This window comes from Mustela lutreola, chromosome 6 (genome assembly GCF_030435805.1).
Source record: "Mustela lutreola isolate mMusLut2 chromosome 6, mMusLut2.pri, whole genome shotgun sequence".
NCBI lineage: Eukaryota > Metazoa > Chordata > Mammalia > Carnivora > Mustelidae > Mustela > Mustela lutreola.
Genome location: NC_081295.1, coordinates 67319184 through 67334314, shown reverse-complemented (window position 1 = coordinate 67334314; position 15131 = coordinate 67319184). Strand labels below are relative to the sequence as shown.

Here is a 15131-nt window from a genome sequence, read left to right as displayed (position 1 = left end):
GGGAAGTGTGGACACATTAACCTTTGAAATCTTATCCAGGGAAATCAGCAAGATGGTGGAGTTGGCTCCTCCAAGTGCCTGTTCTTGGGCAGAAACATCAAAAAGCAAGGAGAAGTTGTCAGAACCAAATCTGTTAGAACTCCAGAAAGCAGGTTTATCACGACCAAGTGAAGGTTGAATTAAAAAAGGGGGCGGGCAACCTAAAAATGGTAGGAAAGCTTTGTGTTTACTTGCCCTCACCCCAACCTCTCCTCAGCTCAGTGGCAGTCTTCAAGAGTCAGTTCTCCCTCTGGCTGCCTCATTCCCAGTCCCTGGCCCTGTAGCGCATGTCTTTTTGAACCTGTCTGGGAGCTACAAAGGACTGCTGCCAGGAACCCAACACTCAGCCAGGCCAGAAAAGCACATGCTGGAAAACTTCAGAGGGCAAAACACAAGTGTAGCCTTCTAGGGCAAAAGACTACACTTAGAGCCAAGAGGTTCTAGTGCTTCACATTAGCTAACTCTGTACTCTCAACATTACTATGAGAAAGGTATTATTATCATTATGCCCATTTTACAGATGCCAAAATAAGATAACTCAGAAAAGGAAAATGCAGCTATCAAGCCCAGGCTTTTAATCACTAAACAAGAATGCCTCCAAATATCTACGTACTTACAAATGACTTAGGTTGTAAATACCATACATGAGTTACTAATAAAATCTACTTGAAAATTTTATTCAAGATTTATTCTTTTTAATTAGAGGGTTTAATTCTTTTTAATTTGAGGGTTTATCTCTCCCTTATTAACCTTTTTGGAAAAAAGAATGGAATTTATTCTTGACACCATCTGTGTTCACTTTCTTCCCAGACGGTGTAAAATACATTGCTGTTTTTAAGTATTTGCTGTGGGAAAATAAAGATGATAAAAGGAGGCTTCTTTTTTTTTTTAAGATTTTATTTATTTATTTGACATACAGAAATCACAAGTAGGCAGAGAGGCAGGCAGAGAGAGAGGAAGGGAAGCAGGCTCCCCGATGAGCAGAGAGCCCGACGCGGGGCTCGATCCCAGGACCCTGGGATCATGACCTGGGCCCAAGGCAGAGGCTCAACCCACTGAGCCACCCAGGCGCCCCAAGGAGGCTTCTTTTCACAAAGCAATGATTAAAAGTTACTTGGGAGAAAAAAATTTCCATTTCAGGGGAATAGAAATTCACAAAAAGGTAGGGAGCAGAAAAAGTACAAAAATATGTACTTCTTGGAAAAATGAAGCCTTTCTATTGCTCATTACTTATAATTTAGATATTCCTAGACTGTGAGCTCTATAGCAAAAGGGACTGTGTCCTGACTTATTCACCAAATCCCAGTGCCTTAGCATACTAGCATACTAGTCCAGCCACAGAAGTAGTTACACAGCCAAGTGACAATAGATACTTATTAAAAGAATGGATGATGAACTGTGGTTTTACATTTATATGTAGATATCTTACTACTCAGTTCTGCTCAAAACCGGAAGCATGCCCTAAAGTAAACACAGACAGGTCACTGCTGTGTTCCCTTGTTTTCAATGTATCCCAAGGTCCCCCATGGGGGTTCCAAACGATGTTTGTCAAGAGAATGAAAATTCAGGTCTTGCACCTGCTGTGGTTGATTGCTACAGATCACTGGTGCTGTGGAGATGGGGAGATTGATGGCAAGGCTTCAACTCGCGTATGCTATGCTTGTTAATGCCTCCATGTGGTCCCGAAAACTTCCTTCTGTTTTTCCTGGGGTATTTTAACCTAAAGAGAGTTAAGCGTGAAGCACCTGAGTGCATAAAAGAAAATGAATCTGAGCAGTCTACTACTTACACATCTGCTCAAATCACTTCATCCTGTTACTATTTACTCTATAGCCACACAAAAGTGCCAGTTCCATTTATATTGGCCACATATGCTTCTTTTCTTAAAGAAAACAGAAGAATATCTTTTCAGAACATTGATGGGCATAACTGGTTTTTAACTAAATTGATCTTTGAGAGGAAGAAAGAAAATCTGTCCCTAGTTCCACAACCATCACCAACAGTCTCCAGGAACTATCACCAACAGTTTCTGGTGGGTTCTTCCAGGAAACTCCCATGCATACATACCCAAATATATATCCACGACAATTCCTTCTTTGTGTGTGTGTTTGTGTGTGTGTGCGTGTGTGTACACACGCATGCATGTGTGTATGTGTGTGTGCGCGCACACAATTCTACATATATATCTAGACTTTGTCTCTGTGGCGAATAGAAAGGATGAGCCCTCAAGGCCAGGAATGGGGACGTCAGTTAAAAAGAAAAGGAAAAGTCTTGCTTAGAAACTTCGCCATTTCTTTTCTGAACTCAACACTTCTTTTATCAATGCCTTTTCCCCCAGTTAAAACCACTAAACAGTCTCTGTACAGAAGCCCTTAAGAGTTTGATGTGATAATTAACAGGACTTGACCTTGCAGTACAGATGCTGAGTAAGGCTGGAAGATGATGGTTCAGAACACAGCAGTTTATATAACTCTCCTCCAAGTGAGTTAGACTTTAGCCCTTGGTGTTATGGAAAATCTGCCTCAAAGGTTACTGGGGCAGGTTATAACTGAAGACAGTGTGCTGGTTTATCACCACAATCCTTAAGTAATCCAAGCTGCTCTTTGAAAACCCAAGTGGAAAATGCCTTACCAATATATTTTAAGTGATACCTATTTCTCTTTTCCCCCTGGAAAGGAAGGATTATGAATAATGGTGGTTGATTAGAATATATATGTTTTAAGAGAAAATTATATTCCTAATAATAAACAGAACTTATTTTTTTAAAAGACAATATTCAGTGCTGGCAAGGGTTTTGTAAAATTAGTATTCTCATAAACTTCTCCTTTTACTATAATTTTTAAATGTTTTCTGAAAGCTGTTATATTTTAACAGTTTTAAGATGCCCAATACTTTTATCTTATTTATCTCATTTTAGATCACTTATCCTAATAAGTAATTCATAAATTTGTGTGCACAATGCCGTCTTAACATTATCTATAATTAAGACTCACTGAAAGCAATCTAATGTTTAATGAGAAAATGATTAAGTAAAGAACAGCATAGCCACTGTGCTCATAGTGCCTTTTAAGTATTTTCCATGGTATGGAGAAATGTTACCTATTGTTATGTTAAAAAGAGAAATCACAATATCAAATTGTACTTCAAATGTGTACAGAAGGACATAAAAGTCAATATATGGGGCGCCTGGGTGGCTCAGTGGGTTAAGCCGCTGCCTTCGGCTCAGGTCATGATCTCAGGGTCCTGGGATCGAGTCCCGCATCGGGCTCTCTGCTCGGCAGGGAGCCTGCTTCCCTCCCTCTCTCTCTCTGCCTGCCTCTCCATCTACTTGTGATTTCTCTCTGTCAAATAAATAAATAAAATCTTTAAAAAAAAAAAAAAAAGTCAATATATGAAGCAATGCTTCTTATTTTACTGTAGTGGGATTATAGATGTTTTTCTTTTTTCCCCATTTCCTAAAATTTTAGCATTTTTATATTATCTTCATAATGTAAAAATTATCTAACATTGATATCTATAAATCTATCTATCTATCTTAATGCAAACAGTTTTTTCCCTCTCTAGGAAATGGAAGGATGAAAGTTCTAATGATTGGAAAAGGCCTTGATGTAAAGTGTCAAGATAAAATATATAAAAATATATATAATTTATATATAAATATGCAATATAATATATTATAGTTAAATATATATATAATTTACAGATAATATGTAATATAGTATATATATAGTATATATTTAAAGTATATATTTATTTACATATATTTACCTCTCTTCATTGGTCTTATTTTCCAACACTTGAATCATTTTATATATAAATATAATATATACATTTTTATATGTAAAATGTATATATATAAAATATATATATATAAAATTTTATACATATATAAAATGTATTTTTATATATAAAATATATATATAATTTTATACATATATAAAAATGTGTATATTATATTTATATATAAAATGATTCAAGTGTTGGAAAATAAGACCAATGAAGAGAGGGAAATATATTTATATATAAAATGTGCATGTATTTTGAAGCTATAGTCTCATGCATCTTTCAGCATAGAATTATTGATGATCTTGAATGCATGTCTACCCTCTTCTAGTCCTCAGTTGGAGTGTAGTGTTCTTGAGTTTCTTTAGACATGTGCAGAGATAATATTCTCTAATATTAATCCATGAGAGGTTCATTTTCATTGGGAAAGAGGGAACAAGGAGTGTCAAGGCTCCCCCATGAAGATTTTCATTAAGTCCTATGGCCTCAATCTTTATGTCCATTATCTAGTTTCTCCATGGACCTGGACACTTTGTTAAACTTCCCAAACACCAAGACTGAATATGCTAGATAAGGTTACCATTTCAGGAAGCCTAGACCTTCAGAGGTATTAATCAAATTAATGAACTACAAATTGCATACTGGCATATATTGTAATTTTCAGGCTGCTTTACAAAAAAAAAAAAAAAAGGAAAACAATAGACCTGAGATTCAAATATAATTCATGCAGAAATAGCCCAAAACATTTCTAAAGCCTCTAAATTTGTTCATAATCACACTGATGCCAAACTAAATTGGCATAATTATTGCACTGGTGTTATGCAGCTAATTTCTGATTCTCTCTCTTTTTCTCTTTTTTGTTCCTTTGGCTAGAAACTTGCTGGAAAAGTATAAAATTGGAAAATTTATCCAAGATTAAGTAGAGGAAAATATTTGAAAAAAATTAAGTAGAAATACAATAAAACTTTTTTTAGCTGTGATTTTAATTTCTATAAATGTCTCTTAGAGAAATTTTACTTAGGTTTCAGCATTGCATAAAAATGGCTACCTCATAGAGACTCTATACAATGTATCCTCTACAAAATCTACTAAATCAGTTGCATTAAAAACAAATCTAAATCTAGACCAGAAAAAGGTTTTAAAAAGACACTTAAGAAGACCAATATAAAAATAAATATATTTTTATGAGAATTTTATAAGAATGAGAGGATGATGTGAAGGAGCTGTTGGGGTAATCCCAACTTAGATTGTTCTGAACTCTGAGAGTCCATGTTCAAAGACTGACGAACTTTGAAGTTATTTAGGAAACAACCACAGAGATGGTAAAGTGATTCAAGTGTTGGAAGCGAAGGCCAATGAAGAGAGGTAAATGGGGCTGTTACTCATTTTCTTGAAGAAAAACCAGATGGCAATTGAATATATTCTTTAAAGGTAAGAGAGGGCTTTTTACAAGGAAATGGTCGACTATCTGCCTTGAATACCAAACGAGGCAGACAGGCCGGATTTGAAGTGGCAAGGCTTTGGTTAGACAGAGCAGAAGTATTTAAATGTCAAGATGACATGCAGGTGGACACTGTGTACTCTTTTCTAGAGCTATGAGAAACCACCCTTGGGTAGCATCGTCTTTGGAAGACTGCCTAAAGGGGAAGGGTAAACGCATGTCCCTTCTGGGCCTGTGTTTCAGGTGTCTGAAAAGAATCTTTTTTAAAGTTAAGAAGTAAATGTAAACTCTGAAACAAAATGAGCTGAATATTGTAAACAAAAGGAGGAGAAGCAACTAAATTCAAGATGAAAATAAAGCTCCAAACTCTTTTTAGAAAAAAATACAATTAAGGAATTACTGAAAAATGATGAAATTCATTATAAAAATTCTAGAGAAGGGGCTCTGGTTGGCTTAGTTGGTTAAGCATCTGATTTCAGCTCAGGTCATGGTCCCGGGGTCCTGGGATTGGGTTCCATATCAGGTTCCTGCTCAGCTAGGAGCCTGCTTCTCTGTCTCCATCTGCCTGAGGCTCCCCCTGCTTGTGCTCTCTCTCTCTCTCTGTCAAATAAATAAAATCTTAAAAAAAAAAAAAATCTAGAGAACTCTTAGAAGTGGAAAAAAATAGGTATTTTAAATAAAGAACAAGATCAAGCATCTCACCTGAACTATGATTTAGGTATTTCTAATAGGTTCATTTTTCCAAACACAACATTAGGAAACATAACTACAAAACATGGAAGTTTAGGTCAGCCTCAACCTGAAAGCCATATGCTTAGTGTTTCACACAGGGCTGCGTGGGTGCAAGGCTCCTCAGTCAGTATTACCTGATTATTCCATCAGTCTCTGACTTTTTGGTATGAATTTTAATCTATCGTGAAAGGAGTGTAGTGCTGCCAGGTTTGTTCCAAAATAGATTGTGAGTCAGTTATGAAGAAGGGATTCCAGGAATCACAATTTAAGAGTAAAGAAGTTAAAAAATTTTTACATATGACTCAGTTCTCACACATTTTGCATAGTATTAGGTACTTTCTTTTCCTATAATTGCTTCTGTGTTTCATCCCCAGAGTTTGCTGTTTTCATCCATAGCCTAAGAGAAGTGATTTTAAAAAATTGTCAAGAAATGACTATTTTGGGGTAGTTGGCCGGAAACTCAAATATCTGAAATAGACTTGTTCTAAGGATTGAATATTCAAGATTTTTGAGATGATTACACTAATTGCAGACTGGAATGATTTACTAACTGTTAAGTTACAATGCCCCTGACCGCCCCCACCCCCTACCATCAGAAGGCGATTAACTCCAAAAGTAGAAGGTCCTGTGGCTATTGTCAGCTTCCTTACATGGCCCACCAACATTTTCATTGGTCTTATTTAAAAAAAAAAAAAAAAAAACAAAACTCAATTTCATTTATTCAGATTTTGTTTAGGAAGAAACTTTTCTACTCATTTTTCTCCTAGCCTTTTGCTTTTTTCTATCCTATTACATAGTCTGACTCCACTGAAACAGCTTGCCACCAAAAAAATCTCTTCTCTCAAGCTAAGGTACACTGAAGGGAGTAAATAAGTTATGTGTTTGCAGTCCCAGAGGATTTAAATCAGAATCAACTTGTCATGGAGAAAAATATACTGCAAATAATTCATACAACATGAAATTTTGCACCAGTAAAAATGTGAATGGAAATCTTATTTCCCAATGTGACAGTTCCTTCAATTTATGTGACCTAATAATTCTTTTTTTAGAGTTTAATTGTTCTGGAGTCTAGAAACTTTTCAAAGAGATTATCTGTATCTCTGGGAAAGGATTGCCTTCCAGCTGGAAAGATAATCTTTCTTCCATTCTCCCACCTTCTGCACAGAAGAGTAAATAACTTACTTCCTGCCCAAGCACACCTGGATTATTTCTCATGAGAGCAAGAAGTGGGTTGATTTTTTGAATTAGGAAAGTGACCATAAGGTCTTAAAAAATCATTGACTTTTGATGGCAGGGAGGAACCTCGGAATCTGGTTTATTAATTCCTTCATAAATGACAAGTATTGGATATCAAAACTGCTTTTGAGAAGCATATTAACATCAGGAGTGAGGTAAATCCCCTTTTAGCATTAATTACACTAACCACTAAATAAAGAAAGGGGACTCCCGCAACTACTTCCCACATGGCAGAAATCCAGAACAGATCTGGAACTAATGAAGTAGGAACGGAAATCAAATGAACTGACATAAAAACTTTAAAAAAAATTAGGACTAAAGAATATTAATTTTCTCACATGATTCCCAAAATCAGTCAGTTTTTTTTTTCAATTCCATCAAACGTTCATGCATCAAAAGATGATCCTGAGATACTGACATGGAAATAATTAGTGATTTTAATTAGCACAGCTGGGAGAGAAGAAAGATCGGCCTTAATGAGGGTCTCCAATCTGGAGCACATTAAAGTAAAAACACTTTTTTCTCCCCAATATCAAAGTATATTCTACTGTTGAATACACGAAATGAGATATTTCAAGTTCAATGCATTAAGAAAGGGGACGCCTTGGAACTCTGGGGCCTGGGAATTAGATGGTCTCAGATGTTCACCAATACGATTCTAGAACACACTCTTCATACAGTGAGGTTTTTAACTACTCTATCTATATATCCTAAATATCTTTCCTGGATAAAGCCTCTTTGGAGGCTCAAAATTAAAATAAAAACTACCAAATTTATTAGAAGCATGCCAGCCAATATTTCTGAATTCAGTCTAACAGCTGAGTACATACTTGGTAGGAGGAAAGTGTGGTCACATCATTCCAGATCAACAGTAGCAAGCACATCTGGAATCCTAATGATCCCGGGAGCTTTGGGGCCTTTGGGGGACAACCATCTGGTGCAAAGGAAATCTGAACCAAATGTCCCACCCAACAGAGAGAACCTCACTGTGCTGCTATGGAAAGCAGGCTGCCCTACTTCCCTCTGACAACACATCAGTTTCTCAATTAGTGAATGATCAAGATAAATATATGTGCAAAGGGTGTTTTCTAACAGACTTGTATCTAAAATCATGACAACCTGGTAGATAAAAAGTCGTCAAGGATATAGTCAACAAAAATAAATCCCTTTTTGAAAAGGAATAAGCAAATTCTGTTATCTTTACCTAATCTTTCGGCAATTTCTGAGGATAATGTCAGTTTATGGGCTTCTCCAGACCTCAATTCTTTAACTCTAAGTGGGGTGGGGGGGGGGTTGGGTCTATGAATTTTATGCCCCTTCTGATCCCAACATCTCATCAGCTTGTGACTTTACAGAATATATGCTGCCCACATAGTGAAAGGGCTACTGAGGAGCAAGGAATGACAGCAAACACTGAAGCTGCCTCTAGGAGACAGGTCATGTTGCTTGATGGCCTCGGGTGGTTGGGAAGAACACTGCATCCAAAGATGACCTCTCAAATGGTAATAAATGTGCTTTATAAACCTGCCAGCAAATTCAGACGGTGCCACCCTTGCTCTAAGCTACGTACAAACTATGGCTAGCTTGTGGGGTCCACAGTGCAGCAAGCACACTGTGGGAATGTCCAGCAGAGAACCATGATGTCTGTATGACAAGGAGCAGCCGTGCAAGGCAATGCATGAAGGGCATGATGAAGGAACAGGGCACAGCAGTGGCAGCCAGGGAGGAGATAACTGTAGAGATTAAATGAGAAACTGCATATCAAACGCTAAGATACGTAGTTCATAGTAGATACTCAAAATAACATATTAGTGATCATTAGTGTCATTGTTGGTACTGTTACAGGTGAGTGTGAATATTGAATTTTCCCAGGACGACTAAAAGAGTAAGAGAAAAATTGTTACATCAGGCACTAAAGTGATTAAAGAAGAGGAAGAAGAATCTTGCAGACCTAGTAGGTGATGAGTGTCAAGGGCATGGCTCAGTAGAGCTGCTGAAGTTCTTGAAAGCTAAGTTAGAGAGTAGCCACCAAGCTCTTGGCCTCTAGACAGAGGGAGCTGGAGAAGAAGCTGTTCATGCTTGAGGGTCATGGAGAAGATGTGACACCTTTAGTACAAAGCCAAATTTCAATTAAGGCAGCATTTTCCAGAAGATGTTTCTTTAAGAATGGTTTTTAGTCCAATGTATGTGGGGAAGCTCAGGCTCTTCCCTCATGGGGATTCAGAGCACATGGTCCAAATGAATGTCTCTGAGACATATCACCTGGTGTTTTCAAAATACAGTTGGCCCACAAACACTGTTTAATATGTGGCACATACCCTGATCTTCCAGAACAAGAGAAGAGGGCAGAAGGAGGCTTCTGAGGAAAAGTTTAATGATTTAATGGCGTTTACTGACAGCAGTCCCAGAAGATGCTGTAGAATGGGGAAGCCAGGGGGCCCATGGCAGTGCTGGGTGAGAAAAAGGATAAACGAGAGAAGGTCCTGAGTGAACGGCCGTGAATGCCCAGTGGTCATACTCAGGACTCCCAGAGTTGGAGAGTTGGAGCAGGACTACCGTTCGAGGAACGTGGTGGCAATTGGATGGACTGTTGATGTTGAAATGAGATTTTGCAATAAGGCATGAGAGTGAGGGAAACAGGTGGTCTGGGCCAGTGGTGGGGCTGCTTTGAGCACGTGAAAGGTAGCTAATGTCGCTTTATTACGCTTCAAATCTTTAGACTTTTTTGTATGTTCAAAAGAGTAATCTAGATTATACAGTGGCAGTTGGAACAGATATTTCAACTAGTGAGGAAAAACCTCAAAAAGATTCTCATGCCTTCCAAATTAAAAAACACTTAAAAGCATTGTCGTCAATACATTTCCCTCTTTAGCTTCTGCCTTCTGATGCCGGAAACACAGAATTGATTCTAATGAATTAATCTGAGAATACTCAAGAATCTATGCCATCTTTAATACACTAATGATTAAGCTTTACTTCTAAATTGCCTGAATGAAGGCATATTAAAAGTAAATTATAAAAGTATAACTGGGGCAATTCATTACATATCAATTTACAGCCTTGTTATTTTTATGGTAATTTATAGTTTTAAGATACAGTCCTTGAAGAAACTCAATCACTAGTGATTTATTTATTTATATTATTCACTAATGCTGCACAGAGGAATTATAGTATCTGGTGTATTCTCAGAAAGCTTAAGATGTTGTTCATCAATGTATGGATAATTTTTACTTATGTTTTCCATACTCAATTCCATTTTTATCTTTATAGGTGAAAAAAATGGTCTTGATGAGAAAAAGGTTTAAAATAATAAAATCGAATCTAAGAAAATTCTAGACAACAATACAAAAATCTAGGAGCTGTGGTTTTATTTATGTTTTAGGCCATAATAGTTTTGTCTTCTGGGGAAGCAATTATCTCTTACAAATAAAGATAAGGACACACCTGCTTGAGATGCCTTCTGAGATTCTACAGAAAATCTGTCCTTCCAAGAGGTTAGGGGGAGGCTAAAGTTTCATGGGATAAAATACTAACATAATTATTTTTCCATGACAACATTTCAGGTCATAGTGTGGATTGGGCAAATAATCTGTGTGATTCTGTCAATAGCCAGTCTTTAGTGAAGATACAACCTTCAGAACTGGGGGTGGGAATCCTAAAAATTTTGCCCTAGAGAAAGGGTACACTTGAAGACCTTTCCTCCAGTTTTCTCACTAGTTTTAGCTCAAGAGATTTGGAAAGCAGACATAGCAACTGAGACTGGGAATATGTTGACCTAATAACTTGACTAATAAAAGGCTCATTTGTTCTTTAGAAGTTATACTGACACAAACTCATTCAATCATGTACTTGCTTTGTGATCTCTACTTCCTCTTTTGTCTTTTTGCTGAACAAAAAAGCACTGGACATAAACTTGTGATTAATAAGGCTAGTATCCAATGGATACACGTTATAAGGTGAAGAGAAGTAGTAGATTGGCACATTACACGTCATTTGGAATGATAAAATTTCACTGTGTGGGCCTGTTTGATTTCTTTTAGACTTGGGAGACTAAAATGGGGTTTGGGGGATGATGGAAGCAGAGAGAAATGAAGTAAGTGTCCATATCTTCTCTCACTGAAACCTCACAGCAAATCTATTTAGTTTGTATTCTTATACATTTTGCAGACAGGGAAACTCTAAGACACAGATAATGTTAGAGCTGGGCTTTCAATGGAGATCTAATTCCAAAATGATGCTGGATGCATATGCGGGCCAGTGACCAATGTTTTTTCTTTAGTGTTGGGTAATATCAAGTAACAAGCCCAGAGAAATGACAGGCTGACCAGTGTGTTTCAGAGGTTTGTTCTTACTGTCCCTTTTAAACCCCAGAGCTTAAACTACTCCCCGTTCTCCATCCCTACCCACCCCCTCCTCCAATGCGGTCACCCATGACATGGCATATTGTTAGCTGCTTTGAGAATATTTTTGTACTGCAGAGTTAAGGAAGAGGAAGGAAGCAGTGTGTCCAAGAGTAGAGGGGAAAATCCCTCTTTTGATGAAACATCCTGTATGGCCACTTCGAAGCTTGGATTTCCCCAAAGTAAGGTTTAGGCAGCATGCTCTTGTTTGTCACATGGACTTAGTTCAAAGTCACACCTGCTGTGGCCTTCTGTAAAATTTACCTATATCACCCACACAAAGCCACAAACACAGAACCCAAAATAGCACTGACCCCTGAGATGTTCAACAAAGAGAAACGCCACTGTTTTTATGAATTAAGTGCATGGGTTATACCACAAGGAGGAAGCAAACCCTATTAGCTTAAACATTCACATCCTTTCCATGCTGAGAGATTAATTTTGATGACTGAGGTTAATAATACGGTTATTTGTGTTTGGATATGAAATGTAACTTGATGGATTGGAGAAGCAGGTGCTAGATTGATGCACCCTCCCTGAGACCCATTAGTCATGTCACTGATTTATAAGCTGTCCTTATGATGAAAATGAAAGCCACAGCCAACTCTATGTCATACAATTTATGCCATTCACCAAAATTATAGATAATTTCAGTCTGTGCATTTGTGAAATGGTCTATGCCATTTTTGCTTTAAACATCTTTTGCACTTGGTATTTCTAACTTGTCTAAATAAATATTATCATCCGTAATAACCATTACCAGTCCATTATGAGCCTTCATGAAAATACATATAGCTTTTAGACTTAATCCATGAAATAAAGTCTTATGACTTCTGCTTGCATCTTTGATAAACATCAAGTTCTTATAGCTGTTAGGATTTCAATTATGAAGAAAATTGGAACTTTTGCATTCTTCAGGGACTAGAAATTACTCAAAAAAGCATTTCTTCAAATTCTGCTTTGTTTTTGTTTTTTCCACTTGCTTTTATCTAAAGCTATGGGTATGATTAGTATAGTTGATGAAAGCATTGTGTTAAAGGCCAAGGCCCCTTGTTCAAGCCCAGAGGAGGTCAATCAGACTAACCCTCCAAGTCTACTAAAAATTTGTTCTATGAGAGTATGGTGAGATTATGTGAGAGAATATAAACAGATCGGTACAAATCCAGTCTTTAATGCCAGGAAATGTAGCTCAGACCATACTCAACATTGATACAATGTCAATAATGTCATTTCCTCCATACAAAGACTGGTGACATCTATGCAGACACACCTTAGGGACACTGGTTCTCTTCAACTAGTTACAGCTTTTTGCTTATTCATAGACAAGCAATCTTACCAAACAGAACTCCCTGACTCAGACCTCCAGACACTCTACTTCTCCAAGAGGCTGTGGGATTTCTCAAGTCAAACACCAAATGGAGTATATAGCCTGTGATCTTTGGTATCACACCCAAAAAGTTTCCTCTCTCTCACTGTATCCTCCCCTCCCCCTAATTGCCATCCTCTTTGAAGCTTTTCAATTCTACATCCTAATTTCACCTTTCTCTTTAGTCACTAAATAATGGCAAATGTAACGAAAAACAAAGTTTGTTCAGAGGTTCTGACCCTCTTTTGAAACCACCCCCCCCATTTCAGTAATGAGAACTTTTTGGTTAGTATCAGCCTTTCCCCAATCTGAAATCCTTGCTTCTCTTTACAAAACAAGAACGAAGCTTATTGTATTAAATCTCAGGCCCATTTGTCCTTAACAGGGTCAGAACCATAAACCTTAACCCTAGGCCATAAATCTCCAAAGGAAGAATTTCTGGAATCTGACTCTCTCCTATCCATTCTTTATGCCTAATGATAGCACTGTTGTGATTGAAACATTTAAATGGACTTTTGTTCCCTGAGGATAGTATATAAGTTATTTTAAATGCCTTGCAAAAAGCTTTAATGACCTGGATTCTTGTTTTCCAGTTCAGTTTTATTTTCCTAGTTTTAATTTTATTAGGTTACTTCAGTCCTCCAGACATTTGGTTATTGGTCTCATCTGCCTGGGCTTCTTATCCCCATCCTTTCCTACCTCACTAATTTACTCATCCTTTACCAGTTAGTCAAAACTACTCTTCTGCTGGGAAGCCTTTATTGGTCCCCATGTCATCAGCTACGGGACCCTCTTATGTGCAGTCCCTACCTTCCTCTATGGTAGCAGGTATCCCAGTGATCATGACTGCCTGGTTACTTGTGAATATTTTGCCACTCTCCTGGAAGCACTGCATGGGATACTTTAACTGTCTGGTCTATACAGAAACTCTTAACAAACACTATTTGAGAGAAAAAACCAAGGCTCTGGTCGTGGGCTGGGAGGGGATTTGGCATTCTTGTGTCCCTGCCACCATTTTGCATATGTGGTTACTAGCTGAAAGGTCTGCCTTCATCCTGGTATCAGATTGATCAGTTTAAAAATAACACAGTATTGCTGATACATGCAGTTTCAAGCCAAAAAGAGAACTCTAAGGGTCATTAATTTCTTTTCCTCTTTTGGCACCACCAAGTTAATGCATTTAGAATTTTCTAATCTATAAAGACTTAGAAGCCCTGCTCCCTATTACTTACCTAGGGAGCCACCTGTCTGCTACTTCTCTAACCCATCCAGAGTTGTTGAATTCTTGCATTTTCCCTCAAATAGAAATCTAGGTGAATCTCCTGAAATGTTTATTTTATAATCAAGTCAAAGGGAAAACACCTACCAAAGTAAGAGAGAAGAGTGATTTGAGAATAGAATTATGTATTTACAGTTATCAAGGCTGATGGACACTGGAAAAATAAACTAAAATTATAGCTAGCAAGCTGTGGAGTTTGGCTTGACTTCAAAGGGAGTTTTATATGTTCTTATGCCAGTGTCTGCTACTCAAGGTCGATAAGAAAAGTTTAATCTTCTTATGGAATAGAGCTGAGTCACTTATATAATATTGGTGTACTCAGCTGGTTGTGATGATTCTCTCAAGAGATGATGTCACTCAAATTGAGCTTTGCTAGAGTCTTGCCTAGGAATAGATTGATTTACTTACTAGCTACAAGGACAAGGGGCTCTAACATTAGTGACAAGTGAAAATAAAATGATTTATTTATTATGAACACCAAGGGCCAATGCATGTCTTGGCCCATAAGTATTCGTCTGAAGTTCTCTGTAAGCAGAATGAGTGAGGAGCAATTTACATTATATGAACAGGAAATATCAAGGATATATTAATCACTTTTACTTCCTTTTTCTTTAAAAGGTTTATAAGAAGAGTCTTTTCAGGCTCCCACAGGTAATTTTTAGAATCGTTTCACTGTTTTAAGAAATTACCATTATGTCTTTCCCCCCAATTTTTCATTTCTTGGTTTAATTTATTCTCTATAAAGTAGTTTATACTACAGGGATACTATTTAATAGATCAAATTCTATCATTTCAGTAAATAATCCAGGGAAAATATAGCATAACCCTTGAGGAAAAAATGAAATAATGGCAAAA

At 37.3% G+C, this 15131-nt stretch overlaps 1 protein-coding gene across 2 annotated transcripts in view; it reads right to left on the bottom strand.

Moving 5' to 3' along the window:
• The window catches only part of SGK1 (serum/glucocorticoid regulated kinase 1), a 110010-nt gene that overhangs the window by 41489 nt on the left and 53390 nt on the right, over nt 1-15131 (bottom strand). The window lies entirely within an intron of this gene.